This window comes from Oncorhynchus mykiss, chromosome 8 (assembly GCF_013265735.2).
Source record: "Oncorhynchus mykiss isolate Arlee chromosome 8, USDA_OmykA_1.1, whole genome shotgun sequence".
Taxonomy (NCBI): Eukaryota; Metazoa; Chordata; class Actinopteri; order Salmoniformes; family Salmonidae; genus Oncorhynchus; species Oncorhynchus mykiss.
In genome coordinates this window covers 955,994-982,308 of record NC_048572.1, presented here as the reverse complement: position 1 = coordinate 982,308, position 26,315 = coordinate 955,994, and positions in this window count along the sequence as shown.

Sequence of the window (26,315 nt, the reverse complement as noted above, 5' to 3'; positions counted from 1 at the left end):
AGAGTGGGCTTCAGATCAGTTCCTGCACGGCAGAGTGGGCTTCAGATCAGTTCAGGCATGGCAGAGTGGGCGTCAGATCAGTTCCTGCATGGCAGAGTGGGCTTCAGATCAGTTCCTGCACGGCAGAGTGGGCTTCATATCAGTTCCTGCATGGCAGAGTGGGCTTCAGATCAGTTTCTGCATGGCAGAGTGGGCTTCAGATCAGTTCCTGCACGGCAGAGTGGGCTTCAGATCAGTTCCTGCATGGCAGAGTGGGCTTCAGATCAGTTCCTGCACGGCAGAGTGGGCTTCAGATCAGTTCCTGCATGGCAGAGTGGGCTTCATATCAGTTCCTGCATGGCAGAGTGGGCTTCAGATCAGTTCCTGCATGGCAGAGTGGGCTTCAGATCAGTTCCTGCATGGCAGAGTGGGCTTCAGATCAGTTCCTGCACGGCAGAGTGGGCTTCAGATCAGTTCCTGCACGGCAGAGTGGGCTTCATATCAGTTCCTGCATGGCAGAGTGGGCTTCAGATCAGTTTCTGCATGGCAGAGTGGGCTTCAGATCAGTTCCTGCACGGCAGAGTGGGCTTCAGATCAGTTCCTGCATGGCAGAGTGGGCTTCAGATCAGTTCCTGCACGGCAGAGTGGGCTTCAGATCAGTTCCTGCATGGCAGAGTGGGCTTCATATCAGTTCCTGCATGGCAGAGTGGGCTTCAGATCAGTTCCTGCATGGCAGAGTGGGCTTCAGATCAGTTCCTGCATGGCAGAGTGGGCTTCAGATCAGTTCCTGCACGGCAGAGTGGACTTCATATCAGTTAATGCATGGCAGAGTGGGCTTCAGATCAGTTCCTGCATGGCAGAGTGGGACAACATTCCTCAACAGACATGTGTGAGACTGATCAACAACTACAGGAAGTGTTTGGTAGGAGTCATTGCAGCTAAAGGTGGCACCACCAGTTATTGAGTGTAAAGAGGGCAATTACTTTTTCACAAAAGGTTAATTAGGTGTTTCATAGCTTTATTAGTTGTTTTTTTTATATCTAATATTAGGTTTTGGTTGAAGTTCTGATAACATTCAGTATAAAAAAATATGCAAAAGTAGAGACAATTTGAGGGCTTATTTTCACTGTACTATATTTATTATACCTCAGGTCCCCAGGCCCAGTTCTGGCCCTCGCTTCAGATCAGAGTTAGCATCAGGTCACTCCGGCCCAGTTCTGGCCCTCGTTTCAGATCAGAGTTAGCATCAGGTCACAACGGCTCAGTTCTAGCCCTCGCTTCAGATCAGAGTTAGCATCAGGTAACCCCGGCCCAGTTCTGTCCCTCGCTTCAGATCAGAGTTAGCATCAGGTCAATCCGGCCCAGTTCTGGCACTCGCTTCAGATCAGAGTTAGCATCATGTCACCACGGCCCAGTTCTAGCCCTCGCTTCAGATCAGAGTTAGCATCAGGTCACACCGGCCCAGGCCCAGTTCTTGCCCTCGTTTCAGATCAGAGTTAGCATCAGGTCACCCCGGCCCAGTTCTGGCCCTCACTTCAGATCAGAGTTAGCATCAGGTCACTCCGGCCCAGTTCTGGCCCTCGTTTCAGATCAGAGTTAGCATCAGGTCACAGCGGCTCAGTTCTAGCCCTCGCTTCAGATCAGAGTTCGCATCAGGTCACCCCGGCCCAGTTCTGTCCCTCGCTTCAGATCAGAGTTAGCATCAGGTCATTCCGGCCCAGTTCTGGCACTCGCTTCAGATCAGAGTTAGCATCATGTCACCCCGGCCCAGTTCTAGCCCTCGCTTCAGATCAGATTTAGCATCAGGTCACACCGGCCCAGGCCCAGTTCTGGCCCTCGTTTCAGATCAGAGTTAGCATCAGGTCACCCCGGCCCAGTTCTGGCCCTCGTTTCAGATCAGAGTTAGCATCAGCTCACCTCGGCCCAGTTCTGGCCCTCACTTCAGATCAGAGTTAGCATCAGGTCACCCTGGCCCAGGCCCAGTTCTGGCCCTCGTTTCAGATCAGAGTTAGCATCAGGTCACCCCGGCCCAGTTCTGGCCCTCGTTTCAGATCAGAGTTAGCATCAGGTCAACCCGGCCCAGTTCTGGCCCTCGCTTCAGATCAGAGTTAGCATCAGGTCACCCAACCCAGGCCCAGTTCTAGCCCTCGCTTCAGATCAGAGTTAGCATCAGGTCACTCCGGCCCAGTTCTGGCCCTCGCTTCAGATCAGAGTTAGCATCAGGTCACTCCGGCCCTGTTCTGGCCCTCGCTTCAGATCAGTTATTATCAGGTCACCCCGGCCCAGGCCCAGTTCTAGCCCTCGCTTCAGATCAGAGTTAGCATCAGGTGACTCCGGCCCAGTTCTGGCCCTCGCTTCAGATCAGAGTTAGCATCAGGTCAATCCGGCCCAGTTCTGGCACTCGCTTCAGATCAGAGTTAGCATCATGTCACCCCGGCCCAGTTCTGTCCCTCTCTTCAGATAAGAGTTAGCATCAGGTCAATCCGGCCCAGTTCTGGCACTCGCATCAGATCAGAGTTAGCATCATGTCACCACGGCCCAGTTCTAGCCCTCGCTTCAGATCGGATTTAGCATCAGGTCACATCGTCCCAGGCCCAGTTCTGGCCCTCGTTTCAGATCAGAGTTAGCATCAGGTCACCCCGGCCCAGTTCTGGCCCTCGTTTCAGATCAGAGTTAGCATCAGGTCACCCCGGCCCAGTTCTGGCCCTCACTTCAGATCAGAGTTAGCATCAGGTCACCCTGGCCCAGGCCCAGTTCTGGCCCTCGCTTCAGATCAGAGTTAGCATCAGGTCACCCCGGCCCAGTTCTGGCCCTCGCTTCAGATCAGAGTTAGCATCAGGTCACCCAACCCAGGCCCAGTTCTAGCCCTCGCTTCAGATCAGAGTTAGCATCAGGTCACTCCGGCCCAGTTCTGGCCCTCGCTTCAGATCAGAGTTAGCATCAGGTCATCCCGGCCCAGTTCTGGCCCTCACTTCAGATCAGAGTTAGCATCAGGTCACCCTGGCCCAGGCCCAGTTCTGGCCCTCGCTTCAGATCAGAGTTAGCATCAGGTCACTCCGGCCCAGTTCTGGCCCTCGTTTCAGATCAGAGTTAGCATCAGGTCACCCCGGCCCAGTTCTGGCCCTCACTTCAGATCAGAGTTAGCATCAGGTCACCCTGGCCCAGGCCCAGTTCTGGCCCTCGCTTCAGATCAGAGTTAGCATCAGGTCACCCCGGCCCAGTTCTGGCCCTCGCTTCAGATCAGAGTTAGCATCAGGTCACCCAACCCAGGCCCAGTTCTAGCCCTCGCTTCAGATCAGAGTTAGCATCAGGTCACTCCGGCCCAGTTCTGGCCCTCGCTTCAGATCAGAGTTAGCATCAGGTCATCCCGGCCCAGTTCTGGCCCTCACTTCAGATCAGAGTTAGCATCAGGTCACCCTGGCCCAGGCCCAGTTCTGGCCCTCGCTTCAGATCAGAGTTAGCATCAGGTCACTCCGGCCCAGTTCTGGCCCTCGTTTCAGATCAGAGTTAGCATCAGGTCACCCCGGCCCAGTTCTGGCCCTCACTTCAGATCAGAGTTAGCATCAGGTCAACCTGGCCCAGGCCCAGTTCTGGCCCTCGCTTCAGATCAGAGTTAGCATCAGGTCACCCCGGCCCAGTTCTGGCCCTCGCTTCAGATCAGAGTTAGCATCAGGTCACCCAACCCAGTTCCAGTTCTAGCCCTCGCTTCAGATCAGAGTTAGCATCAGGTCACTCCGGCCCAGTTCTGGCCCTCGCTTCAGATCAGAGTTAGCATCAGGTCACCCCGGCCCAGTTCTGGCCCTCACTTCAGATCAGAGTTAGCATCAGGTCACCCTGGCCCAGGCCCAGTTCTGGCCCTCGCTTCAGATCAGAGTTAGCATCAGGTCACCCCGGCCCAGTTCTGGCCCTCGTTTCAGATCAGAGTTAGCATCAGGTCAACCCAGCCCAGTTCTGGCCCTCGCTTCAGATCAGAGTTAGCATCAGGTCACCCAACCCAGGCCCAGTTCTAGCCCTCGCTTCAGATCAGAGTTAGCATCAGGTCACTCCGGCCCAGTTCTGGCCCTCGCTTCAGATCAGAGTTAGCATCAGGTCAACCCGGCCCAGTTCTGGCCCTCGCTTCAGATCAGAGTTAGCATCAGGTCACCCAACCCAGGCCCAGTTCTGGCCCTCGCTTCAGATCAGAGTTAGCATCAGGTCACTCCGGCCCAGTTCTGGCCCTCGTTTCAGATCAGAGTTAGCATCAGGTCACCCCGGCCCAGTTCTGGCCCTCACTTCAGATCAGAGTTAGCATCAGGTCACCCTGGCCCAGGCCCAGTTCTGGCCCTCGCTTCAGATCAGAGTTAGCATCAGGTCACCCCGGCCCAGTTCTGGCCCTCGCTTCAGATCAGAGTTAGCATCAGGTCACCCTGGCCCAGGCCCAGGCCCAGTTCTGGCCCTCGCTTCAGATCAGAGTTAGCATCAGGTCACCCCGGCCCAGTTCTGGCCCTCGTTTCAGATCAGAGTTAGCATCAGGTCAACCCGGCCCAGTTCTGGCCCTCGATTCAGATCAGAGTTAGCATCAGGTCAACCAACCCAGGCCCAGTTCTAGCCCTCGCTTCAGATCAGAGTTAGCATCAGGTCACTCCGGCCCAGTTCTGGCCCTCGCTTCAGATCAGAGTTAGCATCAGGTCACCCCGGCCCAGTTCTGGCCCTCGTTTCAGATCAGAGTTAGCATCAGGTCACTCCGGCCCAGTTCTGGCCCTCGTTTCAGATCAGAGTTAGCATCAGGTCACCCCGGCCCAGTTCTGGCCCTCACTTCAGATCAGAGTTAGCATCAGGTCACCCTGGCCCAGGCCCAGTTCTGGCCCTCGCTTCAGATCAGAGTTAGCATCAGGTCACCCCGGCCCAGTTCTGGCCCTCGCTTCAGATCAGAGTTAGCATCAGGTCACCCAACCCAGGCCCAGTTCTAGCCCTCGCTTCAGATCAGAGTTAGCATCAGGTCACTCCGGCCCAGTTCTGGCCCTCGCTTCAGATCAGAGTTAGCATCAGGTCATCCCGGCCCAGTTCTGGCCCTCACTTCAGATCAGAGTTAGCATCAGGTCACCCTGGCCCAGGCCCAGTTCTGGCCCTCGCTTCAGATCAGAGTTAGCATCAGGTTACCCAGGCCCAGTTCTAGCCCTCGCTTCAGATGAGAGTTAGCATCAGGTCACCCCGGCCCAGTTCTAGCCCTCGCTTCAGATCAGAGTTAGCATCAGGTCACCCCGGCCCAGTTCTAGCCCTCACTTCAGATCAGAGTTAGCATCAGGTCACCCAACCCAGGCCCAGTTCTGGCCCCTCGCTTCAGATCAGAGTTAGCATCAGGTCACCCCGGCCCAGTTGTAGCCCTCGCTTCAGATCAGAGTTAGAATCAGGTCACCCAACCCAGGCCCAGTTCTAGCCCTTGCTTCAGATGAGAGTTAGCATCAGGTCACCCCGGCCCAGTTCTGGCCCTCGCTTCAAATGAGAGTTAGCATCAGGTCACCCCGGCCCAGTTCTGGCCCTCCCTTCAGATCAGTGTTAGCATCAGGTCACTCCGGCCCAGCTCTGTCCCTCGCTTCAGATCAGAGTTAGCATCAGGTCACTCGGGTCCAGTTCTGGCCTTCGCTTCAGATCAGAGTTAGCATCAGGTCACTCCGGCCCAGTTCTGGCCCTCGCTTCAGATCAGAGTTAGCATCAGGTCACTCCGGCCCAGGCCCAGTTATGGCACTCACTTCAGATCAGAGTTAGCATCAGGTTACCCAGGCCCATTTCTAGCCCTAGCTTCAGATGAGAGTTAGCATCAGGTCACTCCGGCCCAGTTCTAGCCCTGGCTTCAGATCAGAGTTAGCATCAGGTCACCCCGGCCCAGTTCTAGCCCTCACTTCAGATCAGAGTTAGCATCAGGTCACCCAACCCAGGCCCAGTTCTGGCCCCTCGCTTCAGATCAGAGTTAGCATCAGGTCACCCCGGCCCAGTTCTAGCCCTCGCTTCAGATCAGAGTTAGCATCAGGTCACCCAAACCAGGCCCAGTTCTAGCCCTTGCTTCAGATCAGAGTTAGCATCAGGTCACCCCGGCCCAGTTCTGGCCCTCGCTTCAAATGAGAGTTAGCATCAGGTCACCCCGGCCAAGTTCTGGCCCTCCCTTCAGATCAGGGTTAGCATCAGGTCACTCCGGCCCAGCTCTGTCCCTCGCTTCAGATCAGAGTTAGCATCAGGTCACTCGGGTCCAGTTCTGGCCTTCACTTCAGATCAGAGTTAGCATCAGGTCACTCCGGCCCAGTTCTGGCCCTTGCTTCAGATCAGAGTTACTATCAGGTCACCCCGGCCCAGGCCCAGTTCTCGCCCTCACTTCAGATCAGAGTTAGCATCAGGTCACCCAGGCCCAGTTCTAGCCCTCGCTTCAGATGAGAGTTAGCATCAGGTCACCCAACCCAGGCCCAGTTCAAGCCCTTGCTTCAGATGAGAGTTAGCATCAGGTCACCCCGGCCCAGTTCTGGCCCTCGCTTCAAATGAGAGTTAGCATCAGGTCACCCTGGCCCAGTTCTGGCCCTCGCTTCAGATCAGAGTTAGCATCAGGTCATCAGGCCCAGATCTGTCCCTCGCTTCAGATCAGAGTTAGCATCAGGTCACTCCGGCCCAGTTCTGGTCCTCGCTTCAGATCAGGGTTAGCATCAGGTCACTCCGGCCCAGTTCTGGCCTTCGGTTCAGATCAGAGTTAGCATCAGGTCACTCCGGCCCAGTTCTGGCCCTCGCTTCAGATCAGAGTTACTATCAGGTCACCCCGGCCCAGGCCCAGTTCTGGCCCTCACTTCAGATCAGAGTTAGCATCAGGTCACCCATGCCCAGTTCTAGCCCTTGCTTCAGATGACAGTTAGCATCAGGTCACCCAACCCATGCCAAGTTCTGGCCCTCACTTCAGATCAGAGTTAGCATCAGGTCACTCCGGCCCAGTTCTAGCCCTCACTTCAGATCAGAGTTAGCATCAGGTCACCCAACCCAGGCCCAGTTCTGGCCCTCACTTCAGATCAGAGTTAGCATCAGGTCAGCCCGGCCCAGTTCTGTCCCTCGTTTCAGATCAGAGTTAGCATCAGGTCACCCAACCCAGGCCCAGTTCTGGCCCTCACTTCAGATCAGAGTTCGTTCTAACCCTAAAGTGTTACTGGTAGCTGATGTGTTATTGTGGCACCATCATGGAGGACTGTGTTTCTTTGTTAGCAAACTGACGCTAGTCACTTCTGGCACTTGTCTCCTCGCATTAAGACCGTGTGTGAGCGAGCTGTTGTGTGTCACATCAAATCACATTTTATTTATCCCATATGCGCCAAATATAACAGTTGTAGACTTTACTGTTGAAATGCTTCGTTACAAGCCCTCCCCAATGAGGCAGAGTAAAAATAAACAAAAGACAAGAATTATGATATGTTAACATGAGGAACAACGATAAATAAAATGCGCACTATTGGAGCTGTATACAGGGAGTACCAGATCTCTGTGCAGGGGTACAAGGTACTGTATATACAGGGAGTACCAGATCTCTGTGCAGGGGTACAAGGTACTGTATATACAGGGAGTACCAGATCTCTGTGCAGGGGTACAATGTACTGTATATACAGGGAATACCAGATCTCTGTTTAGGAGAACGAGGTACTGTATATACAGGGAGTACCAGATCTCTGCGCATGGGTACAAGGTACAGTATATACAGGGAGTACCAGATCTCTGTTTAGGAGAACGAGGTACTGTATATACAGGGAGTACCAGATCTCTGCGCAGGGGTACAAGGTACTGTATATACAGGGAGTACCAGATCTCTGTTTAGGAGAACGAGGTACTGTATATACAGGGAGTACCAGATCTCTGCGCATGGGTACAAGGTACTGTATATACAGGGAGTACCAGATCTCTGTGCAGGGGTACAAGGTACTGTATATACAGGGAGTACCAGATCTCTGTGCAGGGGTACAAGGTACTGTATATACAGGGAGTACCAGATCTCTGTTTAGGAGAACGAGGTACTGTATATACAGGGAGTACCAGATCTCTGCGCATGGGTACAAGGTACTGTATATACAGGGAGTACCAGATCTCTGTTTAGGAGAACGAGGTACTGTATATACAGGGAGTACCAGATCTCTGCGCAGGGGTACAAGGTACTGTATATACAGGGAGTACCAGATCTCTGTGCAGGGGTACAAGGTACTGTATATACAGGGAGTACCAGATCTCTGTGCAGGGGTACAAGGTACTGTATATACAGGGAGTACCAGATCTCTGTTTAGGAGAACGAGGTACTGTATATACAGGGAGTACCAGATCTCTGTGCAGGGGTACAAGGTACTGTATATACAGGGAGTACCAGATCTCTGTTTAGGAGAACGAGGTACTGTATATACAGGGAGTACCAGATCTCTGTGCAGGGGTACAAGGTACTGTATATACAGGGAGTACCAGATCTCTGTTTAGGAGAACGAGGTACTGTATATACAGGGAGTACCAGATCTCTGTGCAGGGGTACAAGGTACTGTATATACAGGGAGTACCAGATCTCTGTTTAGGAGAACGAGGTACTGTATATACAGGGAGTACCAGATCTCTGTGCAGGGGTACAAGGTACTGTATATACAGGGAGTACCAGATCTCTGTTTAGGAGAACGAGGTACTGTATATACAGGGAGTACCAGATCTCTGTTTAGGAGAACGAGGTACTGTATATACAGGGAGTACCAGATCTCTGTGCAGGGGTACAAGGTACTGTATATACAGGGAGTACCAGATCTCTGTGCAGGGGTACAAGGTACTGTATATACAGGGAGTACCAGATCTCTGTTTAGGAGAACAAGGTACAGTATATACAGGGAGTACCAGATCTCTGTGCAGGGGTACAAGGTACAGTATATACAGGGAGTACCAGATCTCTGTGCAGGGGTACAAGGTACTGTATATACAGGGAGTACCAGATCTCTGTTTAGGAGAACGAGGTACTGTATATACAGGGAGTACCAGATCTCTGTGCAGGGGTACAAGGTACTGTATATACAGGGAGTACCAGATCTCTGTGCAGGGGTACAATGTACTGTATATACAGGGAATACCAGATCTCTGTTTAGGAGAACGAGGTACTGTATATACAGGGAGTACCAGATCTCTGCGCATGGGTACAAGGTACAGTATATACAGGGAGTACCAGATCTCTGTTTAGGAGAACGAGGTACTGTATATACAGGGAGTACCAGATCTCTGCGCAGGGGTACAAGGTACTGTATATACAGGGAGTACCAGATCTCTGTTTAGGAGAACGAGGTACTGTATATACAGGGAGTACCAGATCTCTGCGCATGGGTACAAGGTACTGTATATACAGGGAGTACCAGATCTCTGTGCAGGGGTACAAGGTACTGTATATACAGGGAGTACCAGATCTCTGTGCAGGGGTACAAGGTACTGTATATACAGGGAGTACCAGATCTCTGTTTAGGAGAACGAGGTACTGTATATACAGGGAGTACCAGATCTCTGCGCATGGGTACAAGGTACTGTATATACAGGGAGTACCAGATCTCTGTTTAGGAGAACGAGGTACTGTATATACAGGGAGTACCAGATCTCTGCGCAGGGGTACAAGGTACTGTATATACAGGGAGTACCAGATCTCTGTGCAGGGGTACAAGGTACTGTATATACAGGGAGTACCAGATCTCTGTGCAGGGGTACAAGGTACTGTATATACAGGGAGTACCAGATCTCTGTTTAGGAGAACGAGGTACTGTATATACAGGGAGTACCAGATCTCTGTGCAGGGGTACAAGGTACTGTATATACAGGGAGTACCAGATCTCTGTTTAGGAGAACGAGGTACTGTATATACAGGGAGTACCAGATCTCTGTGCAGGGGTACAAGGTACTGTATATACAGGGAGTACCAGATCTCTGTTTAGGAGAACGAGGTACTGTATATACAGGGAGTACCAGATCTCTGTGCAGGGGTACAAGGTACTGTATATACAGGGAGTACCAGATCTCTGTTTAGGAGAACGAGGTACTGTATATACAGGGAGTACCAGATCTCTGTGCAGGGGTACAAGGTACTGTATATACAGGGAGTACCAGATCTCTGTTTAGGAGAACGAGGTACTGTATATACAGGGAGTACCAGATCTCTGTTTAGGAGAACGAGGTACTGTATATACAGGGAGTACCAGATCTCTGTGCAGGGGTACAAGGTACTGTATATACAGGGAGTACCAGATCTCTGTGCAGGGGTACAAGGTACTGTATATACAAGGAGTACCAGATCTCTGTGCAGGGGTACAAGGTACTGTATATACAGGGAGTACCAGATCTCTGTTTAGGAGAACAAGGTACTGTATATACAGGGAGTACCAGATCTCTGTGCAGGGGTACAAGGTACTGTATATACAGGGAGTACCAGATCTCTGTTTAGGAGAACGAGGTACTGTATATACAGGGAGTACCAGATCTCTGTGCAGGGGTACAAGGTACTGTATATACAGGGAGTACCAGATCTCTGTTTAGGAGAACGAGGTACTGTATATACAGGGAGTACCAGATCTCTGTGCAGGGGTACAAGGTACTGTATATACAGGGAGTACCAGATCTCTGTTTAGGAGAACGAGGTACTGTATATACAGGGAGTACCAGATCTCTGCGCAGGGGTACAAGGTACTGTATATACAGGGAGTACCAGATCTCTGTTTAGGAGAACGAGGTACTGTATATACAGGGAGTACCAGATCTCTGTGCAGGGGTACAAGGTACTGTATATACAGGGAGTACCAGATCTCTGTGCAGGGGTACAAGGTACTGTATATACAGGGAGTACCAGATCTCTGTGCAGGGGTACAAGGTACTGTATATACAGGGAGTACCAGACCAAGGGTACGATGTAAATGAGGTACTGTATATACAGGGAGGATCAGGGGTACAAGGTACCTGAAGTACTGTATATGCATAAGAGTTGAGGGAAAGTGACAAGGCGTGTGTGTGTGTGTGTGTGTGAGTGTGCTACAGCAGTGAGAGCCACTCTCTAGTTGTTTAATATTAACACTGCAGGGTATTGTCTTGGAATGTCACTCCCTCTCAACATCACAACCTTCTGTTCCGCTCTTCTCCTTTCTCGCCTTTCTTTTTTTACCCCTCTCTCCTGCTCTCTCCTGCTCTCTCCTTCTCTTCTCCTCCTCTCTCCTGCTCTCTCCTCCTCTTCTCCTCAGTCTCACACCTCCCTCTGTTCCTTGCTTCTCCTCTCTCCTCCTCTCTCCTGCTCTCTCACCTCCCTCTGTTCCTCGCTTCTCCTCTCTCCTGCTCTTCTCCTCAGTCTCACACGTCCCTCTGTTCCCCTCTTCGCCTCTCTCCTGCTCTCTCCTCCTCTTCTCCTCAGTCTCACACGTCCCTCTGTTCCACGCTTCTCCTCTCTCCTCCTCTCTCCTGCTCTCTCCTCCTCTTCTCCTCAGTCTCACACCTCCCTCTGTTCCTTGCTTTTCCTTTCTCCTCCTCTTCTCCTCAGTCTCACACGTTCCTCTGTTCCTCGCTTCTCCCCTCCTCCTCTCTCCTCCTCTCTCCTGCTCTCTCACCTCCCTCTGTTCCAAGTATATGTACAAGTATTTACAGGTTGTATCTACAGTTGTATTTACAGGTATTTACAGGTTTTATTTACAGGTATTTACAGGTTGTATCTACAGGTATTTACAGGTTGTATCTACAGGTATTTACAGGTTGTATCTACAGGTATTTACAGGTTGTATCTACAGGTATTTACAGGTTGTATCTGCAGGTATTTACAGGTTGTATCTACAGTTGTATTTACAGGTTGTATCTACAGTTGTATTTACAGGTATGTACAGGTTGTATCTACAGTTGTATTTACAGGTTGTATCTACAGGTATTTACAGACATTTACAGGTATTTACAGGTTGTATTTACAGGTATTTACAGGTTGTATCTACAGGTTGTATTTACAGGTATTTACAGGTTGTATCTACAGTTGTATTTACAGGTATTTACAGGTTGTATCTACAGGTTGTATTTACAAGTATTTACAGGTTGTATCTACAGGTTGTATTTACAAGTATTTACAGGTTGTATCTACAGGTTGTATTTACAGGTATTTACAGGTTGTATCTACAGTTGTATTTACAGGTATTTACAGGTTGTATCTACAGGTTGTATTTACAAGTATTTACAGGTTGTATCTACAGGTTGTATTTACAAGTATTTACAGGTTGTATCTACAGTTGTATTTACAGGTATTTACAGGTTTTATTTACAGGTATTTACAGGTTGTATCTACAGGTATTTACAGGTTGTATCTACAGGTATTTACAGGTTGTATCTACAGGTATTTACAGGTTGTATCTACAGGTATTTACAGGTTGTATCTACAGTTGTATTTACAGGTATTTACAGGTTGTATCTACAGTTGTATTTACAGGTATTTACAGGTTGTATCTACAGGTTGTATTTACAGGTATTTGCAGGTTGTATCTACAGGTATTTACAGGTTGTATCTACAGATTGTATTTACAGTTATTTACAGGTTGTATCTACAGGTATTTACAGGTTGTATCTACAGGTATTTACAGGTTGTATCTACAGGTATTTACAGGTTGTATCTACAGTTGTATTTACAGGTATGTACAGGTTGTATCTACAGTTTTATTTACAGGTATATACAGGTTGTATCTACAGGTTGTATTTACAGGTATTTACAGGTTGTATCTAGAGTTGTATTTACAGGTATTTACAGGTTGTATCTACAGGTTGTATTTACAGGTATGTACAGGTTGTATCTACAGTTGTATTTACAGGTATTTACAGGTTGTATCTACAGGTTGTATTTACAGGTATTTGCAGGTTGTATCCACAGGTATTTACAGGTTGTATCTACAGGTTGTATTTACAGGTATTTACATGTTGTATCTACAGTTGTATTTACAGGTATTTACAGGTTGTATTTACAGGTATTTACAGGTTGTATCTACAGGTATTTACAGGTTGTATCTACAGGTATTTACAGGTTGTATCTACAGGTATTTACAGGTTGTATCTACAGGTATTTACAGGTTGTATCTACAGGTATTTACAGGTTGTATCTACAGGTATTTACAGGTTGTATCTACAGGTATTTACAGGTTGTATCTACAGTTGTATTTACAGGTATGTACAGGTTGTATCTACAGTTTTATTTACAGGTATTTACAGGTTGTATCTACAGGTTGTATTTACAGATATTTACAGGTTGTATCTACGAGTTGTATTTACAGGTATTTACAGGTTGTATATACAGGTTGTATTTACAGGTATTTACAGGTTGTATCTACAGTTGTATTTACAGGTATTTACAGGTTGTATCTACAGGTTGTATTTACAGGTATTTACAGGTTGTATCTACAGGTATTTACAGGTATTTACAGGTTGTATCTACAGGTATTTACAGGTATTTACAGGTTGAATTTACAGGTTGTATCTACAGGTATTTACAGGTTGTATCTACAGGTTGTCACGCCCTGGTCGAAGTATTTTGTGTTTATCTTTATTTATTTGGTCAGGCCAGGGTGTGGCATGGGTTTTTGTATGTGGTGTGTTTGTATGGGGATTGTAGCTAGTGGGGTGTTCTAGTTAAGTCTATGGCTGTCTGAAGTGGTTCTCAATCAGAGGCAGGTGTTTATCATTGTCTCTGATTGGGAACCATATTTAGGCAGCCATATTCTTTGAGTTTGGGGTGGGTGATTGTCCTTAGTGTCCTGATGTCCTTGTTCTGTGTTAGTTTACACAAGTATAGGCTGTTTCGGTTTTTGAAAACCGTATTTACAGGTTGTATCTACAGTTGTATTTACAGGTATTTACAGGTTGTATCAACAGTTGTATTTACAGGTTGTATCTACAGGTTGTATCTACAGGTATTTACAGGTTGTATTTACAGGTATTTACAGGTTGTATCTACAGGTTGTATCTACAGGTATTTACAGGTTGTATCTACAGGTTGTATTTACAGGTATTCACAGTTGTATTTACAGTTGTATTTACAGGTATTTACAGGTTGTATTTACAGGTTGTATTTACAGGTTGTATTTACAGGTTGTATTTACAGGTATTTACAGGTTGTATCTACAGGTTGTATCTACAGTTGTATTTACAGGTATTCACAGTTGTATCTACAGGTTGTATCTACAGGTTGTATCTACAGTTGTATTTACAGGTTGTATTTACAGGTATTTACAGGTTGTATCTACAGGTTGTATCTACAGGTATTTACAGGTTGTATTTACAGGTTGTATTTACAGGTATTCACAGTTGTATTTACAGGTTGTATCTACAGTTGTATTTACAGGTATTTACAGGTTGTATTTACAGGTTGTATTTACAGGTTGTATCTACAGTTGTATTTACAGGTTGTATTTACAGGTTGTATCTACAGTTGTATTGACAGGTATTTACAGGTTGTATCTACAGGTTGTATTTACAGGTATTTACAGGTTGTATCTACAGGTATTTACAGGTTGTATTTACAGGTTGTATTTACAGGTTGTATTTACAGGTTGTATTTACAGGTATTTACAGGTTGTATCTACAGGTTGTATCTACAGGTATTTACAGGTTGTATCTACAGTTGTATTTACAGGTATTTACAGGTTGTATCTACAGTTGTATTTACAGGTATTTACAGGTTGTATCTACAGGTTGTATTTACAGGTTGTATTTACAGGTTGTATTTACAGGTTGTATTTACAGTTGTATTTACAGGTTGTATTTACAGGTTGTATCTACAGTTGTATTGACAGGTATTTACAGGTTGTATCTACAGGTTGTATTTACAGGTATTTACAGGTTGTATCTACAGGTATTTACAGGTTGTATCTACAGGTTGTATCTACAGGTATTTACAGGTATTTACAGGTTGTATCTACAGGTTGTATCTACAGGTATTTACAGGTTGTATCTACAGTTGTATTTACAGGTATTTACAGGTTGTATCTACAGTTGTATTTACAGGTTGTATCTACAGGTTGTATCTACAGGTTGTATCTACAGGTTGTATCTACAGGTTGTATCTACAGGTTGTATCTACAGGTTGTATCTACAGGTTGTATCTACAGGTTGTATTTACAGGTTGTATCTACAGGTTGTATCTACAGGTTGTATCTACAGTTGTATTTACAGGTTGTATCTACAGTTGTATTTACAGGTTGTATATACAGGTTGTATTTACAGGTATTTACAGGTTGTATCTACAGGTTGTATTTACAATGGTGTGTGTTCTTCACTGGTTGCCCTTTTCTTGGCAACAGGTCAAAAAGTGTTGCTGCTGTGATGGCACAGTGTGGAATTTCACCCAGTAGATATGGGAGTTTAACACAATTGGGTTCGTTTAAGAATTATTTGTGGGTCTCTGAAATCTGAGGGAAATATGTCTCTCTAATATGGTCATACATTTGGCAGGAGGTTAGGAAGGTGCAGCTCAGTTTCCATCTCATTTTGTGGGCAGTGGGTACAAAGCCTGTCTTCTCTTGAGAGCCAATCTGCCTACGGCCACTTCTAGCAATAGCAATGCTATGCTCACTTAGTCTGTACATAGTCAAAGCTTTCCTTAATTTTGGGTCAGTCACAGTGGTCAGGTATTTTATGTTTACGGCCAAATAGCATTAAAGTTTTGTAAATTCTTTCCAACGTATCAAGTAATTATCTTTTTGTTTTCTCATTATTTGGTTGGGTCTAATTGTGTTGCTGTCCTGGGGCTTTGTGGGGTCTGTTTGTGTTTGTGAGCAGAGCCCCAGGACCAGCTTGCTTCGGGGACTCTTCTCTAGGTTCATCTCTCTGTAGGTGATGGCTTTGTTATGGAAGGTTTGGGAATCGCTTCCTTTTAGGTGGTTGTGTGTGCTCTAGGGCAACTGTGTCTCGATTGAATTTGTATTTGTGGTACTAGCAACTGGATATTTTTAAGAACACCACTGTTTTTGCCTGACTGAGATTTACTGTCAGGGCCCAGGTCTGACAGAATCTGTGCAGAAGATCTAGGTGCTGCTGTAGGCCCTCCTTGGTTGGTGACAGAAGCACCAGATCATCAGCAAACAGTAGACATTTGTCTTCAGATTCTAGTAGGGTGAGGCCGGGTGCTGCAGACTTTTCTAGTGCCCTCACCATTTCGTTGATGTATATGTTGAAGAAGGTGGGGCTCATGCTGTGGAAAGAAATGTATCGTGCTTTTTGACAATATTAACCCGCACACTTGTTTGTGTACATTGGCTTGTGAAAGTACCCACTTGGCATTTTTCCTATTTTGTTGCCTTACAATCTGGAATTAATTTTGTTGATTTACACAACATGCCTGCCACTTTGAAGATGCAAACTATTTTTATTGTGAATGAACAAGATATAAGACAAAAAAAAAACAGAACTTGAGCGTGCATAACTATTCAAACCCCAAAGTCAAAAACATTGGTAGTGTTGCAGCAATTAGAGCTGCAAGTGTCTCTATAAGCTTGGCACATCTAGCCACTATCTAGCCACTGGGATTTTTAAAAATAATTTTTCAGTGCAAAACTGCTCCAGCTCCTTCAAGTTGGATGGGTTCTGCTGGTGTACAGCAATCTTTAAATCATACCACAGATTCTCATTTGGATTGAGGTCTGGGCAGCATTGATGCTGCTTTAGCAGTATGTTTAGGGTCATTGTCCTGCTGGAAGGTGAACGTCCGTCCCAGTCTCAAATCTCTGGAAGACTGAAACAGGTTTCCCTCAAGAATTTCTCCCAGTCCCTGCCGATGAAAAACATCACCACGGCACGATGCTGACACCACCATGCTTCACTGTGGGGATGCTGCCACCACCATGCTTCACCGTAGGGATGCTGACACCACCATGCTTCACCGTAGGGATGCTGACACCACCATGCTTCACCGTGGGGATGCTGCCACCACCATGCTTCACCGTAGGGATGCTGCCACCACCATGCTTCACCGTGGGGATGCTGCCACCACCATGCTTCACTGTGGGGATGTTGTTCTCGAAATGATGAGAGGTGTAGGGTTTGCGCCAGACATAGTGTTTTCCTTGATGGTCAAAAATCTCAATTTTAGTCTATTCTGACCAGAGAACCTTCTTCCATATGTTGGGGAGTCTCCCACATGCCTTTTGGCAAACACCAAACATGTTTGCTTATTTTCTTCTTCAAGCTATGTCTTTTTCCTTGCCACTCTTCCTTAAAGCCCAGCTATGTGGAGTGTACGGCTTAAACTGGTCCTATGGACAGATACTCCAAACTCCGCTGTGGAGCTTTGCAGCTCCTTCAGGGTTATCTTTGGTCACTTTGTTGCCTCTCTGATTAGGTTTGTTGTGGCAGGTTTGTTGTGGTGCCATATTCTTTCCATGTTTTTATATTGGATGTAATGGTGCTCCGTGGGATGTTCAAAGTTTCTGATACTTTTTTATAACCCAACCCTGATCTGTACTTCTCCACAACTTTGTCCCTGACATGTTTGGAGAGTTCCTTGGTCTTCATGGTGCCGTTTGCTTAGTGGTGTTGCAGACTCTGGGGCCTTTCAGAACAGATGCATATTTACTGAGATCATGTGACACTTAGATTGCACACAGGTGGACTTTATTTAATTATGTGACTTCTGAAGGTAATTGGTGGCACCAGATCTTCATAGTGGCTTCATAGCAAAGGGGTGAGTACACATGCCACTTTTCCATTTGGTGTTTTTTAGAACTTTTTGAAACAATACATGTTTTCCCACTTCACCAAGTTAGACTATTTTGTGTTTGTCCATGACATGAAACACAAATAAAAATCCATTTAAATTACAGGTTGTAATGCAACAAAATAGGAAAAACGCCAAGGGGGTTACAAGCCCAGAGCTGACGAGAAACGTCTGTATGTATTACTGGGTGATATTAGCATTAACAGTAATCTGTATGTATTACTGGGTGATATTAGCATTAACAGTATTCTGTATGTATTACTGGGTGATATTAGCATTTATACTATTCTATGGGTATTGCTGGCTGGATGTTTGATAATCGCTATAATGTTCTTTTACTTGATGATATTAGAGTTGGAGAAGAAGAGAGCTCTGTTTTTCTCTGAACAGTTGTAATTTAAAAGCTGTTGAAATGAGTCCACTGGAGCATGGGACAGTCAGATTGAATTGTGTTGGGGTTTTTTGGACCAGCACCACACGGCTGTCTGGGAGGGTGTGTGTGTGTGTGCTTTTGCGTGCATGCAAGCGTTTCTGTCGTTGTGACCATTCGCTATTCTTAACAGAATGTTTGCGTCTGGGTCTACTGTATGTCTATGCATCTGGGTCTATATATCTGGGTCTTTATCTATGTACTGTCTGGGTCTATGTATCTGGGTCTATATCTATGTATCTGGGTCTTTATCTATGTACTGTCTGGGTCTATGTATCTGGGTCTATATTTATGTATCTGGGTCTTTATCTATGTACTGTCTGGGTCTATGTATCTGGGTCTATATCTATGTATCTGGGTCTATATCTATGTACTGTCTGGGTCTATGTATCTGGGTCTATATCTATGTATCTGGGTCTATATCTATGTACTGTCTGGGTCTATGTATCTGGGTCTATATTTTAGTATCTGGGTCTATGTCTTTGTATCTGGGGGGCAAGACTGAGATCGGGGGTGAGACTGAGTCAACACTGAGAGGAGGGGTGAGACCGAGTCAAGACCGAGAGGAGGGGTGAGACCGAGTCAAGACTGAGAGGAGGGGTGAGACCGAGTCAACACTGAGAGGTGGAACTAGACCGAGTCAAGACCGAGAGGAGGGGTGAGACCGAGTCAACACTGAGAGGAGGGGTGAGACCGAGTCAAGACCGAGAGGAGGGGTGAGAGACCGAGTCAACACTGAGAGGAGGGGTGAGACCGAGTCAAGACCGAGAGGAGGGGTGAGAGACCGAGTCAACACTGAGAGGAGGGGTGAGACCGAGTCATGACCGAGAGGAGGGGTGAGACCGAGTCATGACCGAGAGGAGGGGTGAGAGACCGAGTCATGACCGAGAGGAGGGGTGAGAGACCGAGTCAACACTGAGAGGAGGGGTGAGACCGAGTCATGACCGAGAGGAGGGGTGAGACCGAGTCATGACCGAGAGGAGGGGTGAGACCGAGTCAAGACCGAGAGGAGGGGTGAGAGACCGAGTCAAGACCGAGAGGGGTGAGAGACCGAGTCAAGACCGAGAGGAGGGGTGAGAGACCGAGTCATGACCGAGAGGAGGGGTGAGACCGAGTCAAGACCGAGAGGAGGGGTGAGACCGAGTCAACACCGAGAGGAGGGGTGAGACAGAGTCAAGACCGAGAGGAGGGGTGAGACCGAGTCAAGACCGAGAGGAGGGGTGAGACCGAGTCAAGACCGAGACGAGGGGTGAGAGACCGAGTCAACACTGAGAGGAGGGGTGAGACCGAGTCAACACTGAGAGGAGGGGTGAGACCGAGTCAACACCGAGAGGGGTGAGACCGAGTCAAGACCGAGAGGAGGGGTGAGAGACCGAGTCAACACTGAGAGGAGGGGTGAGACCGAGTCAAGACCGAAAGGAGGGGTGAGAGACCGAGTCAACACTGAGAGGAGGGGTGAGACCGAGTCAAGACCGAGAGGAGGGGTGAGAGACCGAGTCAAGACCGAGAGGAGGGGTGAGACCGAGTCAAGACCGAGACGAGGGGTGAGAGACCGAGTCAAGACCGAGACGAGGGGTGAGACCGAGTCAAGACCGAGACGAGGGGTGAGAGACCGAGTCAAGACCGAGAGGAGGGGTGAGACCAAGTCAAGACCGAGACGAGGGGTGAGAGACCGAGTCAAGACCGAGAGGAGGGGTGAGAGACCTAGTCAAGACCGAGAGGAGGGGTGAGAGACCGAGTCAACACTGAGAGGAGGGGTGAGACCGAGTCAACACTGAGAGGAGGGGTGAGAGACCGAGTCAACACTGAGAGGAGGGGTGAGACCGAGTCAAGACCGAGAGGAGGGGTGAGAGACCGAGTCAAGACCGAGAGGAGGGGTGAGACCGAGTCAAGACCGAGACGAGGGGTGAGAGACCGAGTCAAGACCGAGACGAGGGGTGAGACCGAGTCAAGACCGAGACGAGGGGTGAGAGACCGAGTCAAGACCGAGAGGAGGGGTGAGACCGAGTCAAGACCGAGACGAGGGGTGAGAGACCGAGTCAAGACCGAGAGGAGGGGTGAGAGACCTAGTCAAGACCGAGAGGAGGGGTGAGAGACCGAGTCAACACTGAGAGGAGGGGTGAGACCGAGTCAACACTGAGAGGAGGGGTGAGAGACCGAGTCAACACTGAGAGGAGGGGTGAGACCGAGTCAAGACCGAGAGGAGGGGTGAGAGACCGAGTCAACACTGAGAGGAGGGGTGAGACCGAGTCAAAGACAGAGACCGACAGGGGGGCGAGACTGAGACATTACCAAGAGGTGGAGTCAAGATGGGGGGGGGGGCGACGACCTTCTCTAGATCTAGGGAGAGTCTTCATGGTTCCAAACTTCCTTCGACCTCATGGCTTGGTTTTTTCTCTGACATGCACTGTTAACTGTGGGACCTTATATAGACAGGTGTGTGCCTTTCCAAATCATGTCCAAACAATTGAATTTACCACAGGTGGATGATCAATGGAATCAGGATGCACCTGAGCTCAATTTCGAGTCTCTTAGCATAGGGTCTGAAATACTTATGTAAATAATGTATTTGTTTTTCATTTTTTATAAATTAGAAAAAATGTCTAAACCTGTTTTCATTTTGTCATTATGGAGTACTGTGTGTAAAACATCATTTAATCCATTTTAGAATAAGGCTGTAACATAAAAACAGTGGACAATGTCAAGGGGTCTGAATACTTTCCAAATGCACTGTATGTGCGTGAGTCTCAGGGGGTTGACCATGAATCAGATCAGTGTCATTCCCACAGCAGCTCTACCCCACTCCCCTCCACTGTTTCTAAATCAGATAACAGGTACAACTCTACCCCACTCCCCTCCACTGTTTCTAAATCAGATAACAGGTACAGTCCTACCCCACTCCCCTCCACTGTTTCTAAATCAGATAACAGACGACTCTTCAGAGGAGCTCTGTTTAATGGAGCTAAGTCCCTTATCTACACACCTGAACCACAAGACTCTCTCTTCAGAGATAAAGAGAGTGGGAGTGTGGAAGGGGGGGGGGGGGGGTGAACAAGGGGAAGATGGAGGGAGGGAGAGGGAAATGCCTCATCAAGAGTTGATTCATAAGAACAGATGAGATACTCCAGCCTCCCTAGTCATAGACTGTTCTCTCTGTTGCCGCACGGCAAGCGGTACCAGTACCCTCCATTTGTTTTTACACTGCTGCTACTCGCTGTTTATTATCTATGCATAGCCACTTTACCCCTACCTACATGTACAAATTACCTCTAACCTGTACCCCCACACATTGACTCGGTACCGGTACCCCCTGTCTATAGCCTCATTACTAACCTGTACCCCCACACACTGACTATGATTCTACATGTTACTACATGATTCCATATGATTCTACATGTTACTACATGATTCCATATGATTCTACATGTTACTACATGATTCTACATGTTTCTACATGTTACTACATGATTCTTTATGTTACATGATTCCATATGATTCTAAATGATTCCATTTGATTTTACATGTTACTACATGATTCAATTTGATTCTTTATGTTACAACGTGATTAATATAGGTGATTTTACAGTCTTGTGTGTTCTTCACTGGTCGCCCTTTTCTCATGGCATCGGAACACACATCTTGTTGCTGTGATTGCAAACTGTGGTTTTTCACCCAATAGATATGGGAGTTTATCAAAATTGGATTTGATTTGGAATTATTTGCGGGTCTGTGTAATCTGAGGGAAATATGTCTCTCTAATATGGTCATACATTGGGCAGGAGGTTAGGAGGTGCAGCTCAGTTTCCACCTCATGTTGTGGGCAGTGTGCACATTGCTTGTCTTCTATTGAGAGCCAGGTCTGCCTACGGCGGCCTTTCTCAATAGCAAGGCTATACTCTCCGAGTCTGTAGATAGTCAAAACTTTCCTTAAGTTTGGTTACCACCTCTCGTTCTCCGTTTCCCTCGCTCACTCTATCTCCCTGAGATATCTACCATCAAGACCAAATAAACAACACTAGATTGTTTGGAGAACAAAATGTGTCTGTCTGTCTGTCTGTCTGTCTGTCTGTCACAAGTGATGTTGTCCCAGTGTCATCTAGAGCAGTGACATCAACACAGATGGGATTGAGGGATGGGATTGAAAAAATGAAGGAAGGGGGAGAAGGATGGGGGAAGGTTGGAGGAAGAGAGAGGACAGGATAAAGAGAGGGAGGAAGTGTAGCAGGGCATTCCAGAGGAGATGATGATATCAATTATGAAAGAGAAGTCACCTGGTCTCTACATGTATAATATTCAGCTGGTCTCTACATGTAAAATAATCAGCTGGTCTCTACAATTATATATGTAGGCTATGTAGACATTTTTAACAAAAGGGAGGAGGAGAGTGGGGAGGATAGTGAGAGAGAGGGATGGAGAGGGAAGGAGAGAGAGAAAGAGAGGAGAGGGAAGGAGAGAGAGAAAGAGAGGAGAGGGAAGGAGAGAGAGAAAGAGAGGAGAGGGAAGGAGAGAGAGAGAGAGAGGAGAGGGAAGGAGAGAGAGAAAGAGAGGAGAGGGAAGGAGAGAGAGAAAGAGAGGAGAGGGAAGGAGAGAGAGAAAGAGAGGAGCGGGAAGGAGAGAGAGAGAAAGAGAGGAGATGGAAGGAGAGAGAGAGAAAGAGATGAGATGGAAGGAGAGAGAAAGAGAGGGAAGGAGAGAGAGAAAGAGAGGAGAGGGAAGGAGAGAGAGAAAGAGAGGAGCGGGAAGGAGAGAGAGAAAGAGAGGAGAGGGAAGGAGAGAGAGAGAAAGAGAGGAGCGGGAAGGAGAGAGAGAAAGAGAGGAGAGGGAAGGAGAGTGAGAAAGAGAGAAGCGGGAAGGAGAGAGAGAAAGAGAGGAGAGGGAAGGAGAGAGAGAAAGAGAGGAGAGGGAAGTAGAGAGATGATGCATCTGTTCTTTTCTGGTGCTGAAACTTTTGTTCATTCTCTCACTAGGCGACACACACACACACACACACACACACACACACCAGAGAGGGCGGTTGGGAGGAGCTTTAGGAGGATGAGCTCATTGTAATGGCTGTAATATAGTAAATGGAACGGTATCAAACACATCAAACATGTAAAATGTTTGACTATGTTCCATTTACTACATCCCAGCCATTACAATGAGCCCATCCTCCTAAAGCTCCTCCCACCAGCCTCCACTGACACACACACACACACACACACACACACAGTGTGTAATACTGGGTAAATAGACAGTGTTTTATACACTGATTGTGATTCCATTAATATTAATACAGGGAAGACCAGATTGGACCGCTGGGATTTACAGAGAGAGAGAGAGAGCTGGAGGGAAGGAATGAAATATGGATGGATGGAGAGAGTGAGATTCAAGGATAGAGGGAGAGCTGGAGAGATGTAGGGAAGAAGCCAACGTGAGAGAAGATATGGAAGAAGACAGATGAAGACAGATACAGGGCCTGGCAAAAGGTTTCATCCCCCTTGGCGTTTTTCCTATTTTGTTGCATTACAACCTGTAATTTAAATGGATTTTTATTTGGATTTCATGTAATGGACATAAACAAAATAGTCCAAATTGGTGAAGTGAAATTAAAACAATTACTTAAAAAAATTACAATTAAATAAAATGTGGGAATGCATCACACCCCTTTGCTATGAAGCCCCTAAATAACATCTGGTACAATCAATTACCTTCAGAAGTCACATCATTAGTTAAATAAAGTCCACCTGTGTGCAATCTAAGTGTCACATGATCTCAGTATATATACACCTGTTCTGAAATGCCCCAGTCTGCAACACCACTAAGCAAGGGGCACCACCAAGCAAGCGGCACCATGAAGACCAAGGAGCTCTCCAAACAGGTCAGGGACAAAGTAGTGGAGAAGTTCCGATCAGGGTTGAGTTATAAAAAGATATCTGAAACTTTGAACATCCCAAGGAGCACCATTAAATCCATTATTATAAATTTGAAAGAATATGGCACCACAACAAACCTGTCAAGAGAGGGCTGCCCACCAAAACTCACAGACCAGGCAAAGAGGGCTGTAATCAAAGAGGCAATAAAGATATCAAAGATAACCCTGAAGGAGCTGCAAAGCTGCACAGCGGAGATTGGATTCTCTGTTCATAGTAAGATTTTAAGTAATACACTCCACAGAGCTGAGCTTTACAGAAGAGTGGCCAGAAAAAATCCATTGCTTGAAGAAAAAAATAAGCAAACACGTTTGGTGTTCTCCAAAAGGCATGTGGGAGACTCCTAAACATATGGAAGTAGGTTCTCTGGTCAGATGAAACTAAAATTGAGCATCTTGGCCATCATGGAAAATGCTATGTTTGGCAGAAACCAAAACACCTCTCATCACCCAGAGATCACCATCCCCGCATGGTGGTGGCAGCATCATGCTGTGGGGATGTTCTTCATTGGTGGAGTCTGTGAAACTGGTCAGAATTTAAGGAATGTTGGATGTAGCTAAATACAGGGAAACCGGTTTCAGTCTTCCAGAGATTTTAGACTGGGACGGAGGTTCACCTTCCAGCAGAACAATGACCCTAAACATACTGATAAAGCAACACTCAGTGGTTTAAGGGGAAACATGTAAATGTCTTGGTCTAGTCAAAGCCTGTACCTCAATCCAATTGAGAATCGGTGGTATGATTTAAAGATTGCTGTACACCAGCAGAACCAATCCAACTTGAAGGAGATGGAGCAGTTTTTCCTTGAAGAATGGGCAAAAATCCTAGTGGCTTAGATGTGCCAAGCTTATAGAGACACCCCAAGATACTTGCAGCTGTAATTGCTGCAAAAGGTGGTTCTACAAAGTATTGCATTTGGGGGGTGAATAGTTATGCACTCTAAGGTTTTCTAGGTTTAGTCTTATTTCAATTTTTTTCGCAATAAAAATATTTTGAACCTTCAAAGTGGTAGGCATGTTGTGTAAATCAAATGTTACATCATCCCCCAAAAATCTATTTTAATTTCAAGTTGTAAGGCAACAAAATGCGAAAAATGCCAACGGGGGTGAATACTTTCACAAGCCACTGTATAGAGAGAATGTTTTGATGTTGTCACATGACAGTGATGTGCCCATTCAGGCCAACACTTCGAAGCAAATGATAGAACCACTTTCTGAAAACCAGTGAAAACAACTAAACATCCTATCAGTATTCTGCTCCATCCCTCCCTCTCTCCTTCTCTGTCTCTCCATAATTTTCTATCTATTTGTAGCGGCTTGTCAATCATGCTAACTCTAAGTCTGCACCCTATTGCCTACAAGCCCTGGTCAAAAGTAGTGAACCCATCCTAAGACTCAAAAATCCAGCTTGTGTGTGTGCATGTGTGTGCGTGTGTGTGCATGTGTGTGCGTGTGTGTTTATGTGTTTGCCTGCGTGCGTTTTTGCATGCGTGCGTGAGAGAGAGTGAGTGCAGAGTAATTTCGTCTCTATGGACAGGCTGAGGTGAAGGGCTCCATATGCTTCCTCTCCTCTCCTCCCTCCATCTCTCCTTACCTCTCATCAGTCCATCTCTCCTCTCCTCCCTCCATCTCTCCTACTTCCATCTCTCTCATCTCTCCTCCCTCCATCTCTCCTCACCTCTCCTCCCTTCATCTCTCTTCTCCTCCCTCCACCTCTCCTCCCTCCATCTCTCCTCCCTCCATCTCTCCTCACCTCTCCTCCATTCATCTCTCTTCTCCTCCCTCTCTCTATCCCTCTATATCTTGCTATCGCCATTGGACAATGGCCTTTACCTCTCCACCTCTCTTATTCCTCCACCTTTCCTCCTCTCTCCTTCCTCCTCTACTCCTTTTCACTCCTCCTCCCCCCTCTGCATCTCTCCTCCTCGCCTCTCCACATCTCCTCCTCTCCTGGTCTTCTCCTCTCCTGGTCTCCTCCTCTCCTGGTCTCCTCCTCTCCATCTCTCCTCCTCTCCTTGTCTCTTCCTCTCCATCTCTCCTCCTCTCCATCTCTCCTCCTCTCCTAATCTCTTCCTCTCCATCTCTCCTTCTCTCCATCTCTCCTCCTCTCCTAGTCTCCTCTCATAGTCTTCTCCTCTCCATATCTCCTCCTCTCATAGTCTTCTCCTCTCCTGGTCTCCTCCTCTCATAGTCTCCTCCTCTCCTGGTCTCCTCTCATAGTCTCCTCCTCTCCTAGTCTCCTCTCATAGTCTTCTCCTCTCCTAGTCTCCTCCTCTCCTAGTCTC